Source organism: Fundulus heteroclitus, chromosome 5 (genome assembly GCF_011125445.2).
Source record: "Fundulus heteroclitus isolate FHET01 chromosome 5, MU-UCD_Fhet_4.1, whole genome shotgun sequence".
NCBI classification, from domain to species: domain Eukaryota; kingdom Metazoa; phylum Chordata; class Actinopteri; order Cyprinodontiformes; family Fundulidae; genus Fundulus; species Fundulus heteroclitus.
In genome coordinates, this window is record NC_046365.1 from 15,104,144 (window position 1) to 15,116,662 (window position 12,519).

At 39.2% G+C, this 12,519-nt stretch overlaps 1 protein-coding gene across 2 annotated transcripts in view; it reads left to right on the forward strand.

Annotated features, from left to right (window-relative positions):
• Positions 1-12,519, forward strand: part of ctnna2 (catenin (cadherin-associated protein), alpha 2) — a 378,523-nt gene that overhangs the window by 33,046 nt on the left and 332,958 nt on the right. The window lies entirely within an intron of this gene.

Sequence of the window (12,519 nt, forward strand, 5' to 3'; positions counted from 1 at the left end):
AATGTCAGTGTTCTGATTTAAAATGTGTTGCTTTTTTAAATAAGGCTAAGTAATGTAGACTGGCCATACAGTTTTTTTACAGTATGTTTATTGTTTTTTTGTGCACAGGGATATTTGGGCAATATTAAAAGACAACTGACTGAGTACAGATTAAAAGAAGCAAATCTGTACATATGTCCACCTATACTTCTTTAGCACCTACATTTCAAACCTTGTTTGCATAAACAAATAGGCATAGTTTGCACTGCATGACATGAAGTCTCCATCCCTGTCTGTGTGAGACACAATGTTGACAGCAGTGAGATTACTGAATGTACCAGCAGCCTTCCCCAGTGGTCTGATGTTCTTTGGTTGACTTCAAAGTGCTTTTTATTTTTAATCAAATCCCCTTATTTCAGCCTGGTCCATGATCCCTGCAGTGTTATCTAGAGATCCGTGCTCCCTTTCGTCTAGATGGATTTGCTGCTCCTTTCAGAAAATAACATGTTTCTTTCGTAAAGCGTGTGCGTTCTTCAGTTTCTGTAAAACTTTTGCCTCTTTTGAACTTTCCAGATATATTCCATCTTATGAGGAAGCTGGAGAACATTTTTGGTTTATCTGTGTTTGTAGACGCTCGACTGAAAATATGCTAAAAATTTAGCTATATACACGGATTGTTCTGTTTTACATATAATTTCTGCTTCTTTTTCTGTTAAAATCTGTGTCTTCGGCCATCATGCCAGTGTATCTTTGGGTGACAGCTGAGGTACAACCTGGACAGGTCCTAGTCAGTGTAAAGGTCTCAAAATCTTATCCATCTGCCAGGACTTGGCCATTTATTTGACTCTGTCATAAAGAAAATAAGTCATTTTGACATAAACAAATTTAACATGCCTTTTAGAAAAGAAAAAAAAAAAACATTATTTTTGGCTTTTCTTTTTCTTTGTCTTCACCATTCTTTTCCTTTAATCTTTTACATTTAAAACGTTTTTTTTAGTGGTTATAGATTGATTCACTTTATTGTATTACATGATATTAAAATTTTCAAAGCTAAAAATAACAAACATTTTCTTGTTTGGAAGAAAATTCTTGCACAATCTCATTGCTTTGAACCACATTGGTATCAAGTGACTATCTGAGCAAACGCTGCTAAAAGAAAATGTAAGACCGTCCAAAAATAAAATAATCAGACAGCATGAAAAATAGCTTTAATGGCTCTCACTTAGAGCTGCATTGTGCCTTTTCATGGTGCCTGGAGTTAGCCACATCCCGTCTTTGTTCCATTTGAGTGGTCATCAGACTGACAGCTAACTAATTGCATAATGTCAAGGGATGGGAAGCTGATGAGGGTTTTTTCAACATGGCAATGCTTGACTGCCTTTACACCAAATTATGTCTGTTGAAGAACGTTTCTTATTAGAAAATATCTTCACGTTAACGTCTTGATTTCTATCTGTGGAGGAGCGTTCCGCATAGACAGAAAGATAATGAAGGCTTTCAGACGAGCCTGTTCCTTTCCGTATCAAAGCTGTGTGGTGTTCATAGCACACGTGTTTTTTATGCAAAGTATATTCTACTAAGTTTTAACTCTCAACATTTTCACAAGAGTACAATACACCCCCTCCCCCATTCCCAGCCGTACATAAAAAGGCTGATTTTGGCAATTCCAATTTATTATAATTGAGATCCAGAACCTGTGTGGGGCATATGAGGCTATTGTTTGGTATAATTCTCATTGCACATTTTACAAAAAAAGATATTCATACATTTTTAAAAAGCAAAGTCTACATCCAAACAACGCATTTTGATATTTTACTATAGACTACATGTATTGATTGAGCAGAAAACTTTATATCAATGCTTTTTCTAGACAAAGGGATACTTTTCATGCCTAGCATCAACCTCTGCGGTGGTTGTCGTTATTTATATTTCGTCTTGCTCCGGCACATGAGGTGTTTTTTGACATCTGTGGACTAGTTGTATAAAACGTCCCATTGCATTAAACGCAACAATCACCTAGCAACCACTGTGTTAGGGAAGCCGACACACAAGCGCACTCTTTTTTTTTCTAAGGGAACTCCAGCCGTTAGCTCAAGCAGTTTTTCCGAGCTGTTAGGGGTTATTAAAATTTATCAAAATAAGATGACACAACTACTCTCATATTTATATCTTTTTGGGAACTTTTGCACCATGCAGGAAGAAAATAAAGCGCAGGGATGCATCTTCTGAAAGCTGGCCACTGGCAATAGCCCACATGGGGAGGGGTGAGAAGAGGAGCAAAGAGCACCGAGGCTCAAACAGACAACACAGTCAGACAGTTTAGAAACACTTTCGCCGCGATGCGAGATGTGGATGCGGACACATATTTTAGTTGGCTTCCACTGTCTGTAATGCAGCGTGAGCATTTGTTAATAGCGCCTGTTCAGTGGAACGATAGCCAGGAGAAGAGCAAAACGTGTTAAAAGTTATCATTTAGGCTTACACCAGAACTCGACCCCACCTCCCCCCAGCGTATAGTTCACAGGGGACAGAATCCAAAGTCACAGAGAAAGTGAAGAACTGATACGGCAGGCTAGTCCAATTTGTTAAAATGTCATTGCAGCAACTAAAACTTGTGCTGAGTAGTTTGCATGTTTCTTATGGTTTCCTGGCAGCGTCAGATGGACCTAAACATGATGTTCTGGGGACTTTCTTTTGGACCTAAATCACGAGAGCATGCAGACCAGTCAATGGTAGCAATTGCTTCATCTCAAATTATCATCTCAAAACCCAGTACCATGGTACCAGGCAGTGAGCACAGGGCCTACTAAAGGATGTCGGGCCGTCAGGTCACCCTCATGAAGTCTGCTTCTAATTATTTGGTCAGATTCTTCATACTAGTAGCCCACTGTGGGTAATTTTGTGGGGTTCTGCAGGCACTCAGAACTCTACATTGAGTTGAGTTCATTAAGCAGCTGGGAAGAATGAAACTTTGAGCGAAGCCTTGAGTCGTCTTCTTGCACAAAGGAGCAGGTACCAGTCCTGCTGATGGATTAAGGACCTCCAACAACCCTGTCCAGCTCTCCTAGAGTAACTCCCTGGCGTCTAGAATCTCCTCCATACTCTTGAGTCTGTGCTGGGAGACACAGTCAGCAAACTTTCTGGCAATGACCCATATCAATGAAGGGGAGATGGACTGCCTGTGCATCCTCTGTAGGGTCAAAGTATTGCCTCATGTTACCAGTAGTGACACTGACCCTGGTCAAATGCAAAACTACTGAAAATAAGTCAAAAAAAGGAGGGGAGGGGGGGGGGGTGTCCATAGCCTCCACCTAACAAAAGGTTACTGTTGTACCTTTTCCAAAGTAATGCTAACATTCTTATTTGAGAGGTGTGCAAGAAAGGCTAGTAGTTAGATTTTTTTAGATTAGGTTAGAGATGTGTGTTTTAGGTTAGAAATTGTAAGCATTTTTGGTGTGAACCAAGCATTATGTTTGTTTACAAATAAAGTTGGATGATTCAGTAAGTCTGGATAGAGGGAGAAACAAGCTCATCCTGTTCGGCTGAAACAGCAGTCTTATTTATCATGACCAACTTATTGTCTTTCAGAGAAGCTGGCAGGTCTATAGCTACAACTGAGCATCTTACTTTATTGCTCTGTGTAGAAGAACCCTGCCATCATACCGTTGGCAATAATAATAATGTTGTGTAATGTTTTAATATGTTCCTGGTTCAACAAATTAGACCCAACTGATTGATTAACCTCCTCAGACCCAAGTTTGGGACCACCCTCATACCCCCATCACATGCTATATATACCTCACACATGCTCCTCTGAAATGTACATCAAGTTGACACAAGACATACTCTCGTGCTATGATACGCAGGCATTCTTTCATTGCAGATTAATATTCTCTTCCATCATCAGAGCTGGAGTGGCTACATCTGCAGTCGGCTGCTCTTGGGGGAGTTGGCTCTGTCTTTGGAATAATTTGGAAAATAATTATTTGACCACTTGGGGGCATTTATACACTATTTATATAGAGCATTGAAATATAAAATCATCCCAAGATAGACCAACGATCATTAATTAGATAGTGGTGTAGTTGGTAACATTGTTGCATTGCAGCAATGAGGTCCTGTGTTCAAATGGAGGCCAGCTGTTGTTCTGCATGGATTTAGTATGTTCTCTCTCTGCAGGTGTGGGTTCTATTCAGCAGTCCAAAAGAAAATCTGTTAGGTCAATTGAATACTAAAATTGTCCTTAGGTATGACAATTAGCGTGCATGATTGCTTGTTCTATCTAGCCACAGCCAATGACCGCTGATGACTCCAGATTTTAGAGGCCTTTTTCGACCTCTTGTATTCCATATCCCAGTCTTTCCAAAAAGCTTCCCTAAGTTATGAAAAGTCAATGTGACATTTGGAACTCATAAAATGGGACTCCAAAGTCTAATGTGACTTGTTTGCAAGTGCTGCTTTATTTAATAAACTATGCAAAGATGTTTTATTAATGAAAAGTGTCAAAAGCTTGCCTTGAATATTCTTTGCAATCAACATTAATCTCATGTTCATGTGTTCTTGTTTGTATGAGAAACAGGGTGCGCCTGTGTGGTTTTCTGATTACCCATCCTGATTATAAACAGATTGCAGGGATTTCACCGCAGGAGCTATTGACAAGGGGAGAAAGGCAAACTAATCAGATTTAAATGCTTAGACAAGGGTAGTGTAAACCATTATTCAAACTTATTTAGTCCGGTTTGCATGCACAAAGTCCAGGGAAATCACTTAATTAATTATTTATTTTAGTGCAATAGAATAATATCAGGTTTGCTTGTAATTCTTAAGCATCAACACAAATAAAATGTGAACCACCCCATTAGCTTGTAGATATGCTGCTTTTTTAAACCTACTCAGTACTCACGCTGTCCTCCTTTCTTAGTCTGTTTTTCTTGTTCTTAAGGAGTTCAGGTCTTCTGGGAGAGGTGTGTACCATGTTTTGCCCACAATAAACTCCTCTTAGGAGCAGGTAAAGTAGAATGGATGGTGGATGAATTTAGTGCACACACCTGGCAGCCATAGATGGTGCCCTCTTCCCATCTAAGTGGCCTCAAATACTCAGAATGGTCTTGCAAATACTTCTTGGTGGTTTCCTTTGCCCCCGCCTTACCTAACCGTTATCTATCAGCATGGGTATCTCTACACACTTTCCTCTTCTCTTCTTTTAGAACTGATACGTTCTAAATTACTTACATTTGGATCAGTCAGTTGCTGTGTATTGGGTAAACGCTGGCCTTAATACTTCTCAGTCTCCTCTCTTGTTTGTTGGTCCGGTTAGTTTTACCTTAATTTTTTGCTATTGCTCTGCTCTCTTGTAGCATGACAAGAAGTACAGTTCCTTTATTGTTTTCAGCATAGGTAGCATTGTGAAGTAGAGAGGGATCTAAATCACGATAAGCCGTGGAAAATGACGAGTGACTTCAGCACGAAAACTTGCCCTTTCCCGTCTTTTGTCAGACCTTTCAGTGCAGTTACACTGCACAGCTCTAAATGACCATCTATCCTCCTTATTGCACTCATATATGTAGAACTGGATCGTTTTGAGAGATTTTAGCTTTTTTTAATTTCTGGGGCATGTTTTGTTAGTTTTCTTTCTTAATTAGAACTACACTGTCTTGCCAAAGTATTCATGCTAGTAACCTTTTCATGATTTGACTTTTAACCACAAAATGCTAGAATGGTGTGACGGTAAAGTCAAGTGAAAGGATCGGCAGCTTTCAGAGTCCCCAATAATAACCTCATCCTCAGTTTAGGTGGACAACCACGTCTTGGTAGGTTTGCAGCTGCGCCGTTCTCTTTCCTTTTTTTAAAATAACATATTGAAGAGTGCGCTGTATGATATTCAAAGCTGCTTTAAACTCCTCCTAAATGTTCTCCCTGACCTGTCTGCTCTGTTCCTCGTTATATATGATGCAGTTTGTTCACTAATGTTCTCTAACTAATGTTCTCTGAGGCCTTCACAGAACAGTTCTATTCATTCAAGTAAAATTTACTCACAGGTAGACTCCATCTACTAATTGGATGACTTCTAACTTCAGTAGGTTGCACTGAATTTTATCCAGGGGTATCTTATTAAAAAGACAAGAATACATATTTATGTTGCAATTTTTCAGAGTTGTTTTGACAAAAAAATAAAATAAAATTGCAAAACTCAAATCATGGATGCTTTTCAGTCCCACTGTTTGTTACATGCAGTTTTATATTGATCTCTCAAAAAAATCACAATAAAGTATGTTAGAGATTTTACATTTTAAAGTGGCAAAAAGTTAATGGGGTTTGAATAGTGACACTTTTTCACAGAAATATTTACCTCTATTTAATCTCCCATAGTTTGCATAAACAGAGACAAAAATTTCCAGAGAAATATGAAGCTCAACACTTCAGCCTGAAAGAGCCTTTTTAGTTCTCTGTTCTCCCAATTCCTCAGTGCTTAGACTAAAATTCGGATTCCATTTCTTAACCTTGAAGAGCGATGATACAATTAGGAGCTTTGAATTAGCTATTGAAATGAATGTGCTCTTTGCAGGGCCTTTTCTGAAGAGATAAACTAAAAATCTCCTGGTGCCAAAACAAACAACCCCATATAATAAACTGAGATTTAAACATTAATCTTTGACAAACAAAGTATGGCTTTTACTTTTGACTATTTTAATTAGACTGTATTTTGCGCACATGGAGTAAGAACTGCCTTCAAGTTTTCCAAAAGGTCTTAAACTTAACTAAATCTAGTGAATGTTTGTAGTTAGAGACCCTTTCTCTTTTCTGTAGAAAGGTATTTGTGTACTAATTGATTTTTGTCAGTAGATCTGCAATAAATCTGCTTTCAGCTTTTCTAAGAACGTGTAGGAATGACCTGTTTCAGTGCTGTTCTTCCCTTTTGCTCTTCAGAGGCTGTGACTGAAATAGATCAACTGGAGAATCCATCTCAGCATGTATTATTTGTTTACTTCACAGTGCCATAATAATGGGCTGGTAGGAAACCTGAAGGGTGGAGCTGGCTGTCAGCGCTGGATGTTTTAACACTCTTTGCTTTTATGCCATCCAAAATTGGCTCTGACTTTTGGTTGGCACCAGACAAACAGAAAGTTTCTCGCCACGGGGCTTAACGTAAAGTGGGGTGGGGGTATAGTTGGTGAGGGGATTAAGGCCTCATGCTGCATCACTGTCATAATCCACTAAGCTAGCGGAAAAGGAGTCGGCCCGAACCTCAAACAGAATCAGGAAGGGATGCTATACCTCTTAGAGAGTTCATTGAAACCACTGAAGAATCACCGTCTGAGTTGAGTCATTTTAGATGAGTTTGGGAAGTCATCAAAATGTGAACGTGGGAATATTATTTTATTTCTCTTCAGGCACCATTTAGACATACTTATCAAAGACAGATTTACCCCAGGAACAATAATAGTGCTGATATTTTCCCATGCTACAGACGTCTCAACTTCAACACGTGGGACAGACAGCGTGTTAAAGAGGGCTGCATTATCCTTGCCGAAGCTTTTGATTTGTGCACATTCTGCAGAACAACCAGTTTGCACTAACACATAACTGAACTGCAGGGTCTGCTAGAACACATGAGCTAATTTGATTGAAATCAAATGACTGACATGAAATGGCCAATGGCGTTGTGTTGGTATATCAAATGCAGAAGGTGCAATGTTGTTCCTTACGGTGTGTGGGTTGCCAGCCTTTAGTGTCATTTAAGTCTAAATTATGTCCCACTGATGCTGCTGCCCCAATAAAAGGGTTCAAACTAAACAGCGTTCTCCTAACTCATGGATATTACCATGTCTTTGTTTTCACATAGTGACCAAATGCTGGTATTCATACTGAAGTGGCACAGGGAGACGTTATGGTGTGGTACACGCTCTCTGATAAAGGACGTACACAAAGACCAACCATAGCATTATGATCACCTATTCAGAAATCTTGCTGATCCTCCCTTTGCTGCCAAACAGCTCTGACCCATTGAGGCATAGACTCCAAGAGACTCCTGAAGGTGTGGTATGATAACTGCCACCAAGATGTTAACAGCACATCACGCAAGTGCAGGAGGCTCCATTGATTTGACGAGTTTTACCAGCTCATCCCACAGTTGCTCGATGGGACTGACTGTGGAATACATAGACCAAGTCAGCACAATCTTGCTGTTCTTCTCAAACCACCCCTTTAACATTTTTGCTTGGTGTCTGCACAGATTATCTTGCAGAAATAGTCCATCATGGAGTACCATTTTCATTAAAGGCTTTGCATAGCCCGTGGCAATGCTTTGGTACATACGGCACATGTCAAAATAACACATGCATGGAAGGCAGGATCTAAGTTTTCTCAGCTGAGCTTTGCCTACAGCATAACTTTGTGTCTGCAAGCTTGTCATCTTCACATGGTCAAGTTTGGTGTCATGTTTTCCACAGGTTTACAAGGCACACTCATACAGTCATCCCATTTGTTTTAAAAATGTAATTAATCAGCACAGGCAGCCTTTTTCAATAGTTTTCTGGTCTAGTACCGATGCTCAAATGCCCGCTTTTGATGTTTTTGGCGGTAGATTAATCAAAATAGGCATGCTAGCTGATCTGCACCTATCCAACCACATGCTGATACATTGCTATCAGAACCAGCAATAACGTCTTCTGCAGTTTCAGCTACAGCAGCTTGTCTGTTGGTTCAGGACGCAGGAGAGCTGACCATTGCAAACCAGGAACTGCTCACTTTTGGAGGTGCTCCGACCCAGTCTTCTAGCCATCACAAATTGGCCTTCACCCAAGTTATTATGCTAGCCCATTTCTCCTGCTCCTAACACAACTGTGATAATCAAATATACTTTTGGTGTCTATTATCTCCCACACATCTGCATGTGTCATGACAAATAGTAGATAGTCCATTTTATTCACTTTATCAGTTAGTGGTCATGATGATGTAAGGCTAATCAACATATATATATATATATATAGATAGATAGATAGATAGATAGATAGATAGATAGATAGATAGATAGATAGATAGATAGATAGATAGATAGATAGATAGATAGATAGATGATTGATTGATTGATTGATTGATTATTTATTTTCTGGCTGTACTGAACCTGTATCTAACTGATACAGGTACACTGAGCCTTATATGTACCATTACATCCCTATTTTCTCAACTGGCTTACTTGCATTCAGCATGAGGTAATTGTTCTTATCATAAGTTGAAACATGTTACACCAGCTTCTACTAACTACTAACAAAATTCCGTAGTGCAAAGTAAATTCTATAGATGATGGGATCTTAAAGTGGCCTGGAAGGCTGAGGTGTTCGGTACAGGAGAGTCAGAATCAATCAGAGTGTACAACATAACAAAGCAGAGTAAAAATGTTAAAGGAATTCCAGAATTTAAAGGGACTGATTTTAAAAGCACTGCATGTTTTTTCCAGATGAGTCAGCTCTCAAAAGATTGTAGAAGATGGCATCTTCAACTCCAACCCAGGGACTATTAGTAATCTGCAGTGGATTCTGACAGGTGCTTTCTTGGTTCGTTTCATGGGTCACTAACAGCCTCTCCAGTACTTTTAAGATGTTAAATATTAAAGATAGCGGCCTGTAGGCATTGTCGACTGATGGGTGTAATTGTTTCACCTGTCAGAGAAAGGCAGGGCGTTTTCCAGATCACTCAAAGCTTTAATTAGGGTTAAAGAGGTGATTAACTAATTTTGCTTGGTTATACAGCCCATACTTTTTATATTTATGGCTGTTTGTTAACATCAGAGATTGGGGTAGTCAGGATTTATGAAAGTTTAGTTTAGAAAAAACTCCAAAGCAGACCAATGAGGCAAAAACACATTTAGATGCTAACCCATTTTGTTTCTGTTGGCTGAAATAGTACAGGTTTTCGTTGTTCCAAAGGAAAGGTGTAAAAAATATGCCAAATATTTTCAAACTGTCATTGCTTTTGAAATGTCAGTGACCCAGTGACCACTGTGATCAGCACCAGGACAAGAAAAATGCAAGAGTGATCTTACAATACTTTGTAGACTGGTAAGAATATGAAGGTAATTCTTAAAGTTGCTCTGTCAGCAAAAATCCTTTCATTTGTGCCCAGAGGTCAGTTGTGGATCTTGTGAAACACAGTTTCATTGTTCTTCAGGATGTTATCTTTTGACACTTTGCGATTTCAGCATATGGCTTCCCCAGGGCCCTGAACTGCTGCTTTACACAGATGCTTGTTTCCTTTTTCTTTTTTTTTTGCTTGATCAACATAGAAAAAACACTGCATAGGGAAAAAAAACAGCTACAACACTCATTCTTCCCATTTGGCCTCAGCAAAGAATGACAAGCCAAATCTCAGGCTAGGCTGCCTTCTTAAATATCTTAGGTGGCTTAACAAGTTTGTCTATCAACATACATCTTGTACGCCGTACAGTATATCAACACTGGCATCTCATAGTATACATATGGGAGAACCTCAACAAAAGTTGTTTCTGTAGCATATATATATATGTGTGTGTGTAATTGCAACATTTCAGTCTCACCCTCCTTTTTTGAGGTTCAGTCCAACTCAGGAGGCTGTTCTCAGGTTTGTTTCACCAACGTTTCCTAATATCCCAATGGACATTTTTGAAATAAACCAAATTAAAACTTTCAATAGGTTCATTAAATCAATAGACTTATTTAACTTTAAAACAAAAGAAAACATTTTCCATTTATCTCGTAAACTAAGGTCCTGAACCAAGGCACCAGTGTAGGATACGAATTAAGGTGTACAGAGTATTTATTAGCAGTTACAAGGGCCAATGCTATTTTAATCACCTGTTTTGGATTTTACACATAGTAAGAAGATTCACATTAAATACATAATATTATTCCTGTTTATCCTTCCTTGTGATGCAGGCATGTGTGTGTGCGACCTGTTGATGTTTGTGTATATGCGCTCCAGAAAGTAATTGCAGTTCCGCTCTGAGCTATCTGTCAACATGTGTTTTTAAGTTATCAAAAGGTTTTTACTAATAAAATACAGAATGTCCAGAAAAAGCATCCTCTATTTTACTGTTCTATTTAATTATTATTTATTAGGAGAAATTAAAAGTGGACACACTTTGAAAAAAACGGTGTCTTTTGTATAAATGACTTGAGCCAGGAATTGAGCCAGGAATTATTTTATCCACTAGGGTCCTACTTCCAGCAACACCGCAAGTGATGAAACAGGCACCTTAAATACACCAATTCATTGTTATTATTTTGATTCCGTTTTTTCGCGCATGCACACTTGACTGGTAGGCAAAAGGCGAACACAATGATGGACGAAAACAAAGAAAATGACAAGTTCTTAACGTATTTTGTTCTTTAGATAACGTATGACAAGATCGTTATAAGAGTAAGTTGATGGATGATGGTATCAGATTGCCAGATCCATACAGCAAAAGCTTGAAGGGACGGAGTGAGTCTGTGAAATGCTGGACAAGTGTTCCGTACAGTGACATATGCAGCTGCATCATAAACACGGCAGGCCAGTACACACGAGAGAGCATGGAAGCCATGAAATCACTGGACGGCTACAACTATTTCATATCGGGACATGTTCAGACATGTTTGTGTAACATACTGGAGAAGGACACAACTGTGTGCTTTGTGAAAGCCAAGGTATCTCAGATCTAAATATTTTTAGAGTAGTCACTGTAAAGTAGCTCTAAATCAACAATATAATATATATTCCGTTACTGGATATATTGTCTTATTAATCCTTTTCACAGACTAATGCTAGAGGTTTTGCATACATTGTACATGTATGTATATTATTACGAAACAAACGTTTACGTCTTGACTTAAGTATATATCCTAATTTTTATTTATATTATCATTTAAGTAGAACAATGACTAGTGCAAAATTAAGTTGTATTTACCGGAGATGAAGTGTAGACTGCAAATTCTGTCGTGGTATGACGTTACCTGACTCCGCCAGATGGATTTACTCTGCATATCCATCTGGAAACCTTCCGTTGAAGTAATTTTGGGAAGGGGCGAAAATACTGGTTAGCTGATTGGCCTATGTTGGTGAAAGACGGGCAAAATAAACCAATCAGATCAACGAAGCATATGACATACTCGTCAACATGCTTTGTCGTCGCTCTGTTACGAGCGACGACCAAAACACAAGCACAAGCCAAGCTACTCTTGCTGCTGCGGGTAAAGGCTCGTTAGCTCAGCAAAGAAATACTCTATAATTTCCGATAAAACTTGCTCGATAGCCACGCTAACGCTAGTTCCATCGGCTGAAGCCGCCATGTTCTTTAGACTGAACTGTCGCGCTTCTCGTTGCGTCACACCTCAACCCGCCTCAAAGCCAACGCTGATTGGACGTTCGTTTGGTGAACGGCTCCAAATTTTCTTTAACGGAAAGTAGCCAGACTGATCTGCGAGTGAAACCTTGAAAGCTTGCGAGATCAGGATGGTCTCACGAGGCTAGGTATGACGGCCCCCACAGTCGATTGGGATTGTCTGCCTGCATCCTTTTCATTGAAAT